Here is a 19,323-nt window from a genome sequence, read left to right as displayed (position 1 = left end):
TGTAATGTGGCACTAACACTGGAAAGTGATAAAATGCTCCCTTAAATAACTAGAAGAACAAAATAGGTAGGAAAAGAGATATAATCCAGCAATTCTATTATTCATATCATAGATTATGACTTTGATCACCTAGATTCATATCATAGAATACTGCAAAGTTATAAAGTGACATGATGAAATCGTAAACCATCTTATGATGTAGATGATCCTGTGGGAAACTGTTGAGCAAAATAAGTCAATCTAAAAAGGTTATCATAAGATCCTAACTTTATTACATATATATACATATCTATATACTACATGACACACAGAAATGAACATTCTTTGTTGGTTAACATGGATGGTATGAGACAGGGAGTCACTCTCTAAATAATTGTAATTTTTGGCAATACTGAATATGGATGCAGTTTGCACAACTTGACTAAAGTTAATAATGTTAAGAAGTACACAAGAGTAAAAATGTTGGGAAAAACAAACAACTTTGCAGCAACAGTTTTAAATATATGGGTGGTTTTATATATATATATATATACATATAACCACAGAACACACACACTAGAAATGTGTGTATAGATGTACAGAACGCATCAAAATAAGATGGTAAGAATCCACAGAGTCACTGTAACTAAAAGAACTAGTCAATATTCCATCATTTCAAAAGATAGCATATGAGCAAGAACCAATGATGCTGGAAGAAGTCCACGTTGCACTGGAAACATTAATCAAAAGCAAGCCTCCAGGAAATAATGAAATACCGACTTAAATATTCCAGTAAGTACTGGAAGCACTTACTCATCTGTGCCAGGGAATTTGGAAGAGTGTTTCTTGGCCAACTGACTAGACTACTCAAAGTATAGAACAATATCAGTGATAGCATATGCAAGTAAAATTTTGCTGAAGATCATTCAGTGATGGGTATAGCAGTACATAGATGGGGGAGCTGCCAGAGGTTCCGTTCAGATTCAGAAGAGGATGTAGAATAAGAGATATCATTGCTGATGTCAGATATATCTTGGCCCAAAGCAGAGAATACCAGAAAGTTGTTTACTTGTGTTTTGTTGACTATTCCAAGGCATTTGACTGTGTGGATCAAAACAAACTGTATATAACCTTGAGAAGAACAGGAATTCTAGCATTCTCCATAGAGCTTCTGTGGAACTTGTTCATGGGTCAAGAGGCTGTTGTGAAATGGGATAGGGGTTTAAAATCAGGAAAAGTGTCATATCCTTTCTCCATACTCACTCAATCTGCATGCTGAGCTACTAAACAGTAGAGCTGGACTATATGAAGAATAATGTGGCATCAGGATTGGGAGAAGGCTTATTAACAACTTGAGCTAAGCAAATGGCGCAACCTTGAGCGCTGAAAGCAAGATGGTTTGAAGCACTTGCTGATGAAGACAGCCGATTGAAGCCTTCAGAATGGGTTACGTGTCGATGTGAATAAGACTAAACGTCTAACAACCGGATGAGTAGGTAACAGCATGGTAAACAGAGGAAGGCTGGGATTGCCAAGAATTTTATCTTGCTTGTATCCAAAATCAAAGCTCATGGAAGCAGCAGTCAAGAGAGCAAATGATGTGCAGCATTGGGTAAATCTTACTATTTGAGACCTTTTTACAGTTCTGAAAAGCAAAGATGTTACTTTGAGAATAAGCTGTGCCTGACCCAAGCCATGGTATTTTCAAATACTCCATATGCATGTGACAGTTGGATATTGAATGGGGAAGATGGAAGAAGAATTGATGCATTTCAAAAATGGTGCTAGAGAAGAATATTGAACATACCATAGATTACTAAAAAAGCAAACAGATTTGTCTTGGAAGACGAGCCAGAGTGCTCCTTAGAGGCAAGTATGTCAAGGTTTAGTCTTCCATGGTTTGGGCATGTTGTCAGGAAAGACTAATCCCTGGAGAAGGACATCCTGTTTGATAAAGTGGGGGGGCAGCACCAGAGAAGCTTCTCAAGGAGATGGATTGACAGTGGCTGCAACAGTGGGCTCAGATAGAAGAACAATTGTGTAGATAGTGCTGGGCGAGGCAATGTTTTGTTCTGTTGTACTATGGTCGCTATGGATCAGAACCAACACAATAGCAATTAACAGCAACAACATATCCATGTGCATGTATAAATGTATCTATAGGCATAACCATATGTATGTTTGTGTGGGCTGCACAAATATTTACATATAATATGTAATTACATATAACTATTTATATACAGAGAGAGAACATAAGGACACAGTCATAGATATTTCCCAGACATAACCAAACACCTCTAAGTATTTATTTACTGGGTTTGAAAATTTAGAGCAGCAGTCTCATGAGAAAGCTTGGCCAATTGGTACAACATAGTTCATAAAGTTTATGTCCTACATCCTAATTTGGTAAGGAGGACTGAAGAGCTTGCAATGGCCATCTGAGTTACAATTATTGGTCTCTGCTTGAATGCCACGAAAGAAAAAAAGAGAATACAAAGACTCAGGAGATTAGTCTCCAGGGTGAATTATTTACACAGACCATCGTCTTACTTACTCTGAGGACAGAAGAACTGGATGATGCCTGGTGACCACTACCCACCATTCTGCCTAGGGACACAATAGTGGTCCAAAATAAAACAGGAGACATTTTTAGATTAAAAAGTCAAATTCTTAAAAAAAAAAAAAAAGGCAAGACTTACTCGACCAGTCGAGATTGCCAAAACCGATGAGACCATCACTGTGAGATTCCCCTTAAACTTTACACTGAATCCACTCTTGGAAGCCATCTTTCAGCTAAATAACAGATAGGTCCATAAAATAACAATAGCACTCAAAAGTTCTTTGCTCCTTAAAAATAAAAATCATCTATATAGGACCAAACTGTTCACATTTCCCTAAAGATAAGATAAGAAGGTCAAGGATGGCCAGGAAGCCAGATCAACAAAAGCAGAACAACCAGAATGAAAATCACAAGGAAGCTGACGCACGGGATACATGTGCTTAATGTCCCAAACAGTGTGTGTGCTCACGGCCATTGAGCACATTCCAGCTCATCATTACCCTACAAGACAGGGGAGACTTGTCCCCGTAGTTTCTGAGACTGAAATTCTTTACAGGGGTAGAAAGCTTCATCTTTCCCCCATGGAGCGGCTGGTGGTTTTGAACTGCTGACCTTGAGATTACCAGCCCAACACATATGGGAACATAATTCGCTGTGTAAACTTTGCCAAAAACAAAGTAAAATATTTTCTTAAATGTGAATGTATCGTTGTATGCTATTGCCCAGATTTCTGTTTATAGCAACTCCATATGACAGAGTGGAACTCTCCCCATTGGCCTTCCTCTACTGCAATCTTTACAGAAGCAGACCCCAGGTCTTTCCCCAGGAGAACTTCTGAGTGGGTTTGAACTGTCAACCTTCCAGTTAGCAACCAAGCACGTACTGTTGCGCTACCAGGGCTTCTTTAAAAGATTACAAAGGCAAATGTAAACAATCGGTGCTTCAAAAGAGGCCCCCTGCTCTGACTACCACGTTCACTTCCATGAATGCTTTCCCTTCCTTCTCTCTAGTTCTGCCTTTGCTCTTTTCAAGGTCTTATTTGACTGAGCCTTGAAGGATTGAAAAAATGTCCAAAGAAAAAATGAGGCAAAACCATTCTAGGGTTTGAAGCGCAAGCATACAGAAACATGGGTAAAACATGCTTAATTCAGAGAATAAGTTTAGCGTCAGGTAGATTAGAATATTCTAATTCTGATTCTGGCAGTTTAATCTTAGGCAATTTGCTTGGCTTTATGCACTTCAGTTTCTTTATCTATGTAATAGGCATAACGCAATCACCTATCTTATTACTTAGGAGACCCTAGGTGACACAAATAGTTAAATGATGGGTTGTTTCGGTGTGGTGAGTTATTTCATAGGTCATTTCTTTCCATAGTCTTTGTAAACTCCCACTAAATGACTATTTTTCCTGATGGTGTTCACATGGGAAAGTGGAGGAAGATGGTGATAGTATTATCTGTTTCAGTTATGAGTTATTATAGGGTTACCAGGTTAATTGTGATTATTAAAAGGTGAAGCTCTAATGTGGGGTTTGATTACTTTGCCATCCTGGTTCATTTAAAATAAGTCATTTCAGAATCCATAAGGGGAATCTCAGTACCATTTCAAAATAAAAACCAGGAAAATCTTTGGACCCCTAGATCCTTGGACACTGAACTGAACCCTCCCATTCTAGGGGTGTAAAGCTGTGGCAGCAGGAAAGTGGCAGAGGAATGACGTCCACAGTCAATAGCCAGAGTATGAAACATCGTGGTGGATTTCCTAGCCCACAGAGAAAGTAAAGCTGAGTGCCTTTAGACAGGAGGCTTATTGTGGAGTAGGTGTCTCCAGGCACTTAATTGGGGGAACTAAATTTACTGTGAACATCAAGAATTATAGTCTTAAATATTACTGTATTAAGGATTACAAAATCCTCACAACTAAACCAATAGACAAAGTCATGATAAATGGAGGAAGGTTTAAATTATCAAGTATTTCATCTTGCTTGGATCCACAATCAATGCTCATGAAAGCAACAGTCAAGAGCTCAAAGGACACATTGCATTGGGTAAATCTGCTACACAAGTCCTTTTTAGAGTATTGAAAAGCAAAGGTGTTTCCTTGAGGACAATGTTGCTCCTGATCCACATCATGGTATTTTCTATCTCCTCAATGCATATGAAAGTTGGATATTGAATAAGGAAAACTGAATTGTGCTGCTGACGAAGATTATTGAAAGTATCTCAGCATGCCAAAAAGATGAATGTTTCTTGGAAGAAGTATGGCCAGAGTCCTCTTAAGGGGCCAGGATAACAAGACTTCATCTTACAGACTTTGGTGGACATGTTGTCCGGAGAGAGCAGTCCTGGAGAAGGACAGCATGTTTTTGAAAGCAGGTGTGCAGTGTAAAAGGAAGACTCCCAAAGGGATGGATTGATACAGTGATTGAAACAGTGAGTTCAAGTATAGGAACAATTGTGGATGGCGCAGGACTGGGAAGTGTTTTGTTCTGTTATGCATAGGGTGCTATGGATCAGAACTTACTCTATGTCATCTCACAATAACAACAGCAAATATACTGCCTCTTGATGCTAGAGCCAAACACCGTTGGGCGGAAGTCCTAGGTGGAGTGATCTGTGCTTTGGGGAATGTATCAACAGCAGTTAAAGCACAGTAACATTGCCTGAATATAGCAGGGGCCTAGGGCTATGTGACTTAGAGGTAAAGGAACTGAGAGGGACCTGCCTGTGGTCAAGGTTGAGAAGAAGCTGTCTATTCTGGAATATCTCTGTCTTGGGCATTTTTACTCATCCTGAACTGTAACCTCATAACTTCCCTAATAAATCCCATTTTTATGAGTATTGTCTGTGAATTCTCTGTGATCATTGCAATGAATTATTCAACCAAGCAAAGATGTTGACAATCCCAGGGGAGGAATGGCTCATATCAGAATTAGTAATAAAATTGGAGGCTAGAGGCATGTCTTGAGTCTCTCTTTTCGAACGGTCTCGGGTTGACAGAGAATTTAAATCCCCTTCCACATGGGAAGTCACAGCTGACTGAAGGTTTAGGTAGCAGTTACAACTGACCTAGCTCTTCAGGAGCGGGACCTGGCAATTGGAGCCTGAACTCGCACAGGAAATGAAAACTCTGTGGAGTATGGCTCTGCCTTGAAGCACAGGGTGCTGCTATGAGTCAGACTGACTTGGCAGCCATCTTTTTAGTCTTATGTTTTTGAGTATTAAGTAAGATAGAACATACAGTGAAATCTATGAGAGCCAGAACTCAACAGACTGTCATGTATTGACCAATGGCGCTTTCGGAGGCACATGAAACAGACAAAAACATGCTGCACCAGTCTCAGTAGTATAAACTAATTGACTGGTCGATTATTATCCAAATCAGGCTCATCTGATTTCAACACGTTTCCCATCGGTTCTCCCTGATGATATTTTTTCTCTTCAATATATCACATTTAAAGTATCACCTCTGATTCCAAGTTTAAGATATCCACATTAAAAGCATTAGCTTAAAACTTAATTGCATTGATATGCATTTTAGAGGCCAGTACACACACACAAACACAAATGTTAGCTATGCTGTGTTACAATGCCATACGGACTCAATTAGATATTGAACATACAATCTACCCTGAAAAAATATATATATAACCGGTGAACACAGAGGCAGAAACATACATAACGCAGGCTGGTGCCCACATCTCCCCTGTCAATTCTGTCTCTCTCCCTAATTCTGGAAGAGCCTATCAAGCAGCCATCAAATAATCAGGGTATGCCATGCACTGAGGAAGTGAGGAGTAAATTATATAGGACAAGATCACTGGCTTCTGGATGGTCATCAGAGACAGATGTAATAGGTAACAAAAGTAATAACAAGAAAACACACTCATTATGTGCACACACTCATGGCTGCTTTATGTAAAATAAAATTGTCCAATTTTGCACCTTTACAAAGGGGCTTCAAAATTTCATGGAAAATGGAATTAAAAGATAAGAGAAAATTTCTACAAACTTTTCACAGCTTCTGGTGCATACATGAGCACAAGCACACATGCAGCCTACAAAAAGCTCGTGGAAAAATTCCATGATTTTTTATTCTGTTTTTCCAAGAACTTTTTAAAGTTCCCTCACATACACATATAGACACTCACAAACACACGTAGGTACAGAACCAGGAAACACTTCATTCTGTTATCTGTGAAACCTGTATGGACTCAATAGAAATTAATAAAATCAAGTTTGCTATTAATACAGCTGAATAATATATGCACTTCACTTGGCCGCAGCTCAGATCTTGGCAACCATAAACTAGAAATAATAAGCTGGCCCACCCACATGTTCAAAGGGGAAAGAACTAAGTTTGTCGTCAGAGTAAGATTTAAACCCCAAGTCTGGCACTCTCCAACTGAGGGTGCTGAACTAATCACGTTGTTTGAGTTCAAATTCCCTCCTGAAATGAGGGGAACTGCCTCCGACCTAAGCTGGGCCTTCGTAAGGATTAAAGGAGATCATGTGCCCAAAGCACTTTGTACAGAAGATATTCAATAAGTATTCTCTTACTTCTTTCTTATTTTAAAAGGCTGTTATGGGAATCCAATTATAGTAGATATGAATATACTTGAAATAAATTTAAAGATCTATGCAAGTGTAAAGCATTATTATTATGATTATGATTCTTCAATTCAATTTTCTTCTCTTATCCAGACTCGGGTACTCTTTTTGGAGGGCGGGGGCAATGGTTTGTGGATAAAAGACAAGCTAAGAGGAGCAGAGAGAAACCTGAGACAGTAAAAACCCAAGGTTCCTTCATGTGCTCCTGGCCTGCAGGAGCTTGGTTAGTCAGCAAATAAAACCAATCAGTTCCAATTAACTTTTCTGAAAGTGGAGAACCAAAAACAAAAGAGCAATTTACAGATGTATTTTAAAACCCTTCTCAGTACTGAAAAGGCCACTGAAGACTATAGTAAAGCACTCACCCACCCGCACACCCTAATGTGCGCTGTTTCTATGATCCTGGAGGCTATGCTGCCAGTATGTCTAATGCCAGCCACGTCACCCATGGTGGACTGGTTTCACTGAAGCCTCCAGACCAAGGCAGACTAAGAAGAAAGGCCGGGCAACCTACTTCTGAACCTCAGCCCATGACCGCTCTGAACCACTGGAGAGTATTATCCGATACGGTGCTGGACCCTGAGCCGCATAGGTTGGAAAGGCTGGCAAAATAAGAGGGGTTGTTGAAATTTCACAGGAAAACGAATAGATAATGGATTTTCCCCACAAAATAAAACAAACAAACATGTCAACAGTGGATTGAAACAAATGATTGAAAATCAAGATGGGCCAGGCACAAGGTATCACAAGGTGACCAGGAACCAGAACTGACTCCATGGAAACTAACAGCTCAGAAGACCTGCGACGCTTAAACCAAACTCACTGCCAGCGTGTGGATTCCGGCGCAGAGCAACCGTGCAGGGTGGAGTAGAACGGCCTCTTGGGGCTTCTAAAGCTATACACCTTTAGAAGAGTGGAAAGTCTTATCATTATCCCAGGGAGGCCTGATGGATTCAACTACTGATCTTGACAGTTAGCTACCCAATGCATAATCCCAAACCATCAGGGCCCTGTAACGCACACCACCGAGCAGAGCAGAAAAGAGCGACTGCTCAGTGTCTGTGGGCATCTGTTCAAAGGCTATTCATCCATTTACTAGGTGCTGGAACAAGCCATGGAGTACAGCTGTGTGAGTAAACAAACGAGAACCCCATGGACTGCACCCCAAAATTGGCGATAGTGACACCTCCAATACTAATAACAAAAATCAGGGACTTCACTCTACCCATATTCAGTATGGCTGTTGTATCAGCAGCCAGGGAGATAGAGTGGAAGCGCAGACCCTCGATTTCACTGTAGAAGACTCATTTCTAGCCGCAAGATTCCAGACAAAATCCATCCATGAAAAAGCAAAATAAGACAAAAGAAAGTGTGTCACTCTGTCCTTGTGTTTTAAAGACAGACTTGTTCATGGTGGTCCTCATATAAGTTAAACAAGTTATATTTATTGGACCCCCTCCCCAAGAATACTGTTTACTAGAATTACCCTCTTCCTTTAAATGGAAACCAGCATGTGTCCAGCTTTAGGAAGTGCTAAAATACAGATAAGGTTGTGAAATGGTCATTCCAAGTGTAAAAATATGAACAATTTCTGCTGAAAGCTTTTTCCAACTATTTCCTCTCTTCACCCACAATTCTTTTACTTTCCTAAGGGCACAGTGGCATAAAATGTGGACATATAGAATAGGTGATCCATTTCAATACTCACACTTCTCGAGTGATACTGTCAGGTAAGCAATTGACAGCTAATAGCAAGGTCGATTGATCAAAGCCACTATCCACTCCATAGGAGAAATATGAGGCTTTCGGTTTCCCTAAACATTTACCACCTCAGAAAGCCTCCACAGGGTGTCATGAGTAAGAATGAACTCTCAAGCAGAGTGGAAAGAGAGGTTTGGTGGGAAAGACAATAGCTAAAGGCATGACAGGAGCTAAGAGGGAAATGAAATAGCATTGATGAGCATCTCTTCACAATTCGACATTATAATTCTCTTCATTTTGGAGCTTTTTCATCCGTTTCATATTTTGGAGAGGGGGTAAGATCATATGTTAATTTTTCTCTCTCCCTTAGGTTCACACCTTCCAGCAAAGCCATCCAAATCAATTTGGTGCACTGAGATTTTATTTCTAATCTTTCTGTGCAAAATGCTTTGTTAAATCTTGATGACAACGTTTATGTATAATGCATAAAGTAAACTTTGCCAAAATCTAAGACACTTTTAAAAGCATGTAAACCCCCTTTAGAAGGAAAATGACATATTACATGTCATATAGTTGCCATACACTGGGGGAAAGTCCCCTGCAAAGGTGACAGGAAGCATTGTGCTCCATATCATTACTCTCAAATACCTAATATGTGTAGTTACCTTGCTTTACTTGCATCCAAAATTACATGCTATTTCTGATCATATTCGTCATATATTGATGTCTGGTTTATGTACGACATAAATTCGGCTATGTCTTCAACACTTCTGGGTATCTTCACACTTTAAAAATACCAGATACTTATTTCTTATAACTTAGAAAATCTTGTCACTCACCAAAAAATATATAATTAAAAAAAAAGGTTTTGGATGTGTATACATTAGCATTTGTACACATGTGTCTATTGTATGATAAATCAGACAGGTAACTCCAGTTCAAATCTTATGGCTGCTTTTGCTTATTTAAGACCATAAAAGTAGAGAGCAAGAAGGAATAAGACTTAGCATTCAAAAGTAGGTGCTATAAATCCTACCACTGCAAGCACCAAATAAAATAAATAAATAAATAAAAATCAGAATAATAACCGTGTATCACTAGCCAGTGTCACTAAAATGATTTGTTTTACTCCCCTAATCTTTACCGTATCTAAACTGACTATAATAAATGAATAATTGCTCTGAATACAGAGTAGTTAATTGAAAAACTGCACCAAGTATAAAACCAAGAAATCCTAACACAAAATACAAGGTTTCACCAGTGTTTAGGAACTTATCTTTGTCAATATTTTTAAGGTTCAGCATAAATGATACTGTTTACTACCATATATCATAGGCCATCATGAATTATGTTAGATGTTCCATGAATATTAATGGTCTGAAGTTACAAGGCATTTCATCAACACATAGCCAGGTGTGAAATTCTGATGGAGTGTCACTACTTCTTCAAAGAAAATGGCTGGAAATAGGCCTTATCTTGAGGACCAAATTTCTAAGGGCAGGCCCGAGGCAGAAGGCACGTGCCAATTGAGAAGGGCAGGCATCCTTTGGAGGTAGGTGGTGTGGCATCTAGCTCAGAGACAGGCTGTTTTTCAAAGTTGCCCCATAGACATTCATTTACCATTGTGTGTCCAAAACAATTCAAATCCTAGGGGTAAGTGGATCTTAGAATCTAGAAACAAAAGTGCATTGTTGATTTCTCAGCGTTTCCCTAGGAGAGTACACATTTGTGCAGCCATGCCGCTGGGACAAAACCATTTCAAAAATTAGTTGAATGAAAGCAAGGGCACAAAAACAAGTTGTTAATTATTTGGACCAGAGAAAAGGGACCTTTCTGGGAAATCTTTGAAAACCTATAGCTCCTGAATTTGCATGAAAGTTGTATTTTATGAATATTTCTTTATTGAAAGTAAAGCACTTCTGGCTCAGTTCAATAATAACAGCTTCCAGGAGAGTAATTGAAGTTATCCAATTCCCTTCCCATTGAAAGTGACCTATAGTACATACACACAGAGACACCAAAAGAAAAAAAAAAACTTGTCATGCAATTTTATTGAGACGGAAATAAAAAGGAATCGGGGTTAGGCACTGTGTGAGCATTTAATGCACACCAAATGATGATATGGTCGGAGAAAATTATCCCTTTTTCTTCATGTTCCTTCTCCAAATTCGCATCTTGTTCCACCCCCTGCTAAGCTCCTATTGACTTCAAAGAGAGGTCCATAGGGGTCCAGAGCAAGATGAGAATTTGGCCGCACAGGCATAATTCTTGTGCTCCTTTATTCATAACATACACAATAAGCACTGGATTTGAAAGGGCTCTAGCAGAGGCTGATAATGGCTCCCAAACGAACACGTATCTTCTTAGTATACTAAACGATATGGCCAATTGTGCCCGTGGAAAGACGGAAAACTCTGAGGAAAAGACCCTGCCAACTCTTTATTATTATCCTCATCTATTATTGTTATTGCTCTGGCTGTATAACAATATTTATGTAGTATTAGAATCATCATACCATTAAAATACAATTTTAAAAGCCCGCTGCCATCGAGTCGATTCTGACCCCCAGCAATCCGCTAGAACAGACTAGAATTGCCCCAGGGCGTTTCCATGGCTACAGTCTTTACAGACACAGACTGTTACATCGCCCTCCTGTGGAGCACCTGGGGGTTGAGCCCCTGACCTTTCAGTTAGCGGCCGAGTGCTCAATCACTGTGCCACCAAGGAGCCTTACAATATCATTACTTCAGTGATAAAACAACCGAAAATGTGGTGGTGTTAAATAGGCTCTTGGCACATCTGAATCTTTACAATCAGGAGGATGTACAGAAAATCCTGAAATCTTCTCCCAGGAAATCTCATCGTCTCAAAATGCAGGAAGACATTTTGTTGATCAGCACACTGCTGCATGTAAGATTATTATGGACAAGGATGAAAGGATATGTGGGGTAATGTAATTTTTATGATAGAATAATTGTAGGAGAGACAACTTATTTAGGAAATGCATGTGATACAGAAGATACTGGAAGGGAAAATTGAGGAGTGATAATGCCAGAATGGAAGGGTTAGGGGTGGGGGTGAGGAAATGGGTGATCAGACCATTCAAGTATTATAACGAGAATAAAAGATGGGAGGAAAATAATGAGGTAACAATATCAATTAACAATCTACTGGAATCTCAGTATCTTGGGAATCAAAAAGAAGACTGCACAATGACATTAATTGTTTATTCACATGACAGTATTTAGTCACATAATGGGGAGCAGTGTAAAATAAATGAATCTTCTTGGTGGTACACATTGGTAACATGCTTTACTACTTGGAGTTCAAGTCTAATCAATCACCTTGGAAGAAGCTCAGTGATCTACCTCTGATATCCCTGAAATGTTGGAAACCATAGAGCACAGGGTTCTCTGCTGACATGGATGGGGGTGGTCATAAGCTAGGATTGACTAGAGGAATTTGGGGGGCAAAGAGTCCATCACTATGTCATCCTCATAAAGTTTTAATCCAGGGACATGGCTAACATATTTAATATTGCCTCTTATGTTTCACTCTCCTATGCTCAAAGGTTAATTCACATTCTCAAATATATTTTACCCTATTAAAATGGAAAAGATCATGAAGTGGTTGAGTAACTCATTTCCCTACAAAATTTTCAGATATTAATCAATTCAATTTCTGTTGTATCCAGGATCCCCTAAAGCAGTTGATAAATTATCCAATTTAAGGCATATTTGTTATGGAAATATGCAGCAAAAATGCTACTCCCACCCCCAGCCCCCATCTAGAGATAAGACATGTAACTTACAGGAGACAGTTGACAAAAAAGTAAAAGGCAGTCGGGTAGTCACAAATCTGTCAGCCAGCACTTGATGGTTTATTTATCAACCACTTCTAAGGATAAGATCTCATTTGGTTCTCTCAATAGTATAGCAGGCCAGGTAGAGAAAAGGAGCCGGAGCTCCTGACTGTTCAGATTCCGCAGCTCGTTTCAGCTTACCAGACACGGACCTCCATTAAGAATGAGCAATATTGCATTTTCTACCAGTGGTCTAATCTTTTAGGATTAGTTACCTTCTTCCCAGTACCTGAGCTTTTACTCAAGTTTTAGCACTATCATTATCATATGTATATAAAAAGAGAGGGGAAAGATTTAGAGACACAATTGTAGGTGTTGGGGCCCATAAAACCAAACTCACTGCTATTAAGTTGATCTCAACTCATCGTGACCCTACAGGACAGGGCAGAACTGCCTCTTGGGTTTCTGAGACTGGAACTGTTCATGGGAGTAGAAAGCTTAGATAAAGACGTGTGAAATGAATCAATCAATGAATTAATCCATGCAGTGCGTGCAGAAACAAGCTTTTTAAAACAATTATTTGAGTCATTTGCCTTTAAGGAGTTACTCTCCGCTTGAAGACAATGTAAAGGTTGGGCTTTATGGTTTGTTTTTCGGATGAACCACTCTTCTGAAGGCATTTTGGCAATAATGAGAGTTCTGTGGTCACGTCTCATTGCTCATGCGGGAGACCCGGGTGGAAATTCCGGCCAACACACCACAAGTGCTGCCACCACGCACTGCCAGTGGAAGCGTGTCTGTTTCCCTGCTGCTGAATAGGTTTCAGCAGAGCTTCCTGATGAATACAGATTAGAAAGAAAGACTGGATGATTTGCTTTCAAAATATCAATCAATGGAAACCCTATGAACCACAATAGTCCTACGCTTTGTGCACAGGGTCACCGGAAGTCATGACAGGCTCAACAGCCGTGAATCAAAACGACTGTGGGCATGTCAAACAAGAAGAATTTAAAACTGGCACAGAATGATCATGCAGGCCCTTTTCTAGTTTACGAGGAAACGTGTCTTAAAGAGATCTTTTTCTCCTTGTTTTTCTGTGTTTGAGGAATCCACAGCGAAACATCACAGGCAGACAAAAATCACATTGAAACGGTTGAAGCGCATGGCATACAACTGCCTTACTATCTCACAGCCTTAAGTAGTAGAAGATTACCCTTTCAACGAGAGTAATTTTATTTTTTCACTAGATATCTGTCAAAGGAAAGATTACAACACTGCAGCTGGAATTCTGGAACCTACATAATGTATGGCTCATTTTAATCATGTTGGATAAAACACTCTTGCTATGGATATCAATTATACTAATGACTTTTATATAATACTCTCATGTGCCTATGGGATATGTATTGTCACCTCTCTTTTGTCATAAAAATAGTTAGTAGCTCTGGATTCACACTGAAGTAGTTGCATTCATTTTTATATAATGAATGAGTAACACTGTAAAAAAAGACATTTTATCCCATATTAGCTGCACAGAGTGAAGCGATTTCACATATGACAGTGCTAAATATACTCTTTAGCTGCTAATAAAGCCAAAGCCTGCGGGGGAAAAATTCTAATGATGAGCAATGCCAGAAGTTTGTATTTCTGAAATGAAGGCAAAAATGTTCCATTTAGGTATAATTTCTAAATATCTTGAACAGGGACTTCTAATAATTTAATTTCCAATAAATCTCCCTAGTCATTTTGGAATCATTTTATTTGCCGTAAATCTTCCCAGTCAGCCCGAATGATGAGCACAGCGGGCTGTTTGATGTGTGTGTGTGTGTGTGTGTGTGTGTGTGTGTGTGTGTGTTGTTTGGGGGGACTGTTTTTTGCTTCTTTTCCCAGAGTGCAGTGCTGTTGGGGAAACTTTTAGAATGGGCTCTTAAGATTAATAATGACAACAGAAGGAAAGATTCATAGCCAAATTACCGCATGCTTCCTTTTTGTCAACAGAACAAAAATTTCTGCTAGAACAGTTGAAGACTATTCACCTAAAAATAAATAAGTGAACACGTGACCAGTTTCCTCAGGTTGTGTGCTAGAAATGCCTCCGCTAAAAGCCCATCAGCTCTCCCATTCTTCAGAGCACCTGCTAGCAATGCTAGAGTTAAGGCTTTATGAGCATTTCCATTACAAACTCCTAGTTTCCAGGTTTAATAAATCAGTCATAAAAATGTGCTCAAAGCTGAAACTTGGCAAAGCAATTTAAAGGAAAGGGGGCAACGAACTTCTGCCTGGTCATTTTTAAGTTACACGAGTATCAAAAGATACAGCTTGGAGCTTTATAGGCAGTCCCTCTACAAATAGTTTTGAAGGCAGATGATTTTAATTATATAGAAAACTGATCAAGTGATTGGTCCTCAGTATAGTCAGAACATTTGTGGGTAGTTTGAAGGAAAAATTTAAAAAGTAATAAAGCTATTTAAATTCCACCTAGAAGCTTTTAGATGTGCACTTTGAATGCCATCATCTCTTGAGTTCACCAGAATTCTTGAAAAAAAATGTACTGGATAATCATTTGGTTCTCTTTTTGTGCACCCAAATACAGTATTCATCTGAGAAAATATTGGAAAATTCTTTCTAATTTCAGTACAGACATGTACAAGGCATATGTATATGTAATTATTTATGGAGCACAAAGAGTCTGTTGTTTCCCACTTATCTTGGTAAAGTTTGCTTCTGTTCCTTTATATGCTCACTCACTGCCATCGAGGAGATGCCTCCTCATAGCAGGCCTGCAGGACAGGACGGGGCTGCCGTTGGGGTCTGAAACAGGAACGCGTCACAGGATTTGAAAGTCTCATCTCTTTCCCAAGGAACCACTGGTGCTGTCGAACTGCTGACCACTTGTTATTAGCAGGCCCAAGTGTAACCACAAGGATACCAGGGCTCCTAACTCAGTGAAACAGGTCAATGCATCCATTTTAAATACTAAAATTTCAAATGATCATGTACATAGAATAGTTCTTAGTGGAATAAATCTCCTGCACAAGTCTGATAGGCCTGGAGGGGACAGATAGTTTTTCTTCACTAGTGTGACTGTCATATAAATGTAAAAACTGTGAGAAATTTAAGACCAACCTTAAACATCTTCCCTTTCTCACAGTGCTTGAGACATTAGCTCCTAGTTATTTGCATACATGACTCCTATCTAAAACTTACCATAATGAAAGTCCATGATGTGATTATTCTTAAAAGTTTACTCATATGAAAGTGCTATGCAAGAAGTATGACTTAGGTAGTGAGTCAGCTTAGCCAGCTGCTCAGATGCCTCAGTCTATCTTAACTTTGTTTTCCAACTGTTTTTATGTATGCACTAATGACATCTTGCCTCTTTTTAAAAACACTCCATAAAACAATAGTAACTGGTATTCAAAGTAACATAGCCTAACATGTGATAATTATCAGTCAGAAAACAGAGGAACCATATAATATAGTATACTGATAATTATACAGCATGAGTTCATATCCCAGATTCATTCATTTTCTATTTATATGATTGGGCCCATTACTTAACTATTGTAAACGTCAATGTACTCATTTATTAAAAAAATAAAGGAAGAAAGTAACAGGGACAGAACAAGGACTTTTGCCCTGCACCCTAAGAGAATTAACAAAGGATCCTGTGAAGCAAGTTATGAAAAAAAAGACTTTGTGAGAATTGGCTTGGAAAACACCTTCACCTTGAAGGCAGGTCCTAGTGAAAATCTTGACTCAGAACCCTATTCAGACATAATCCTGAAACCTTCTGAGACATCCTGATGCAGGACTGGACTCAGAGAACATCCTGAGACAATCTGACACATACTGAACCAGAGAAGCAACCCAGATCAACTGAAATCGGTCATGAGACCCAAGGACAGACTGAGTAACTAATTAGAAAGTTGTATCTGCAAAATGGCAACCTCTTCCCTTTTGAAAGCGCCACGTAAGAGCTAGAAGTGCTCCCCTGGGCCACGTGCCCTCCCACCTCTCAAAGGGGACCTGATTTGCCTCTGGATGGAAGTGAATCTTATCTGTGCTTAAGGAGGTCCATTCTCACCTCACAAGAGGGACCCACTTTATCCACTTTGAAATGACTCTCTGCTTTAATAAAACTGTAGCATACCTTATTGCTGCTGCGTGTGCATGTGTGAGCCCAGCTTATTTCTGGACACTAACAAACCACACAAGTTTGGAGCTTACTAGTTCCTGTGTGGATGACAGCCAGGGAATGGAATTTCACAGTAAGAATGAAAATTAAAAATACTTTATAATAAAAGAAAAAAAACTTATGTTTTGTATGACTATGAGCTGAGTTCTAGCACTTATTAGAGTGACTGATATAAGTTCCCAGTGAACTGTATCACATCATCATCACCATCATCGTCATCATCATTATTATCAAGGAAAATTTATAAGGGTATATTTTAGAAATGCTCTTGAGGCTCTCAAGATAAATCATTTATTCTTAGATAAAAAATAATTCTACCTTACAAATCAGATTAGACCAGAGCATGCACACTGATACAGCTAAGAACTGGCAACACAGGGACTCCAAGATAGATAAACCCCTCAGGGCCAACAAGGAGAGTAAGGATACCAGGAAGATTAGGGGAGGGTGCGGGGACAAACTGGACATCAATGAAAAGGATCAGCTAGAACCCCCTCCCAGGGGGAAGAATAATGGAAAAGTGGTGAGAGGCAATGGAGGATGGTGTAAAATATGGGGAAAAAAATCTATAACTTATCAAGGGTTCATGAGCGAGGGCAGGGGAGGGAGGGGGAAGAAATGGGAAGCTGATATCAGGGGCTCAAGTGGGAAGAGAATGCTTTGAAAATTATGATGGCAGTATATGTGCAAATGTGCTTGACACATTGGAAGAATGTATGGAATGAATGAATGAATGTATGGAAAAGATATGTAAGAGCTCCCAATAAAAGTGTTTTTTAAAAAATATAGAAAAAGCCCAACTAAGTATTTTAGGGGAAAAAGTGGGGGGCTGTTTCTGGGAGATAGGGTGGGGAAGGGAGGGGCTAAAGTGGAGCTAATATCAAGGAGTTTAAGAAGGAAATATTTTGAAACTGATTGTGGTAGCAATTGTACAATACTTCTTTATGTGATTGAACTATGGAAATGCTATGATATCTGTAAGAGCTCCCAATAAATTGGATTAAAATAATAATTATTATTTTAGTATACGTCTACAATATGTGAGAAAATCTAAAGAAAGTTGATGTGTCAACCTGGAATTAAGTCCTCCAAAGTCCTTTCATCTACAGAAACAACTGATTTTTGACAAAGGACCAAAATACATTAAGTGGGGAAGAGATACTCTCTTCAACAAAGAGTGCTGACAAACTGGATTGTGTTTGCAAAAGAATGAAACAGACACCTGACCTCACACCATATATAAACATGAGCTTAAGATGATTAAAGATCTAAAGGTAAGTCTTAAAACTCCAAAGATCACCAATGAGAAAATAAGGACAAATGTATGGACCCAAATACAGGGCATAGCGTACTACCACACATAGTGAATAGTAGACACACTGCAGAAGACAAAATAGATGACCGAGACCTTTGAAAAGAAGACACCTATGTGCATCAGGAGACCTCACCAAAGCAATATATAGAGAATCCACAGAGTGTGTGTGTGTGTGGTGATGGTGGGGGGGCGGGGTTGGGGCCAATGATATGTCAGATGAGAGAATCATCTGTAAAATCTATGGAAAATTGCAACACCCAATAACAAAAAGATGAATAATCCCATTTAAAAATCAGCAAGGGACATCAAAAGTTCACCACAGAAAGTATCTAGACAACCCACAAACACATAAAGAGATGTTCACAATTACTAGCCAACTGACGCTGCAAACCAAGACAATTGTGAGATATCACCTTATACCAGCATTGACAGCTATGTTTAAAAAAATAATAGTATAACAAATGCTGGAGAGGATGTGGAGAGATTGTACCCTCCTATACTTCTGGTGGTACTGGAAAAACTAAGCAACCACTGTGGAAAGTTGTATGGTGCTGCATCTAAAACCTGGGGATAGAAATCCCATATGACTGAGCAATCTCTTTGGGTTATACTCTAAGAAAATCAAAGAAATAGCACAAATAGATATATGCATGCCCATCTATTGGGTGCTGATTGCAGCAACTCCCACAATAGTAAGAAGATGGAATAACCTAAATCCCCATCAGTGCGTGTGTTAGACAGGGCTCTCTAGAGAGATAAAACCACATTGCTGATAATTTAATATATTTATGTATAAAGATAATTAGATATATAGCACAAGAAATAAACTGTTCAATTATAGACAGATAGATATATATAATACAAGAAATGAATAGTTAAATTATAAAGCAATACAAATGGCTCAGTGCAACTCACTCCCGTGGAAGAGAGTTGTGAGACACTAGCAGTCCTTCAAGTCTAGTCTGCTGCCAGGTCTTCCTCTATATAGAGCGAGAGCTAGGCTATGTCAGCACAGCAGCCAATCACAAGGCAGGTCACCAACTGTCAGCCAGGTCACCAACCACCAGTCCCAAGCTCCAGAGATGCCTTAAAGGGACCTCAACTTACAACGATACAGTTCACAGGCTAGGCATCCCACAGGTAGTGTAGCCTGTAAAT

This window comes from Echinops telfairi, unplaced genomic scaffold (assembly GCF_000313985.2).
Source record: "Echinops telfairi isolate 266 unplaced genomic scaffold, ASM31398v2 ScPeMD7_443;HRSCAF=831, whole genome shotgun sequence".
In the NCBI taxonomy this organism is placed as follows: Eukaryota; Metazoa; Chordata; class Mammalia; order Afrosoricida; family Tenrecidae; genus Echinops; species Echinops telfairi.
Note: the sequence above shows the minus strand (reverse complement) of the source record.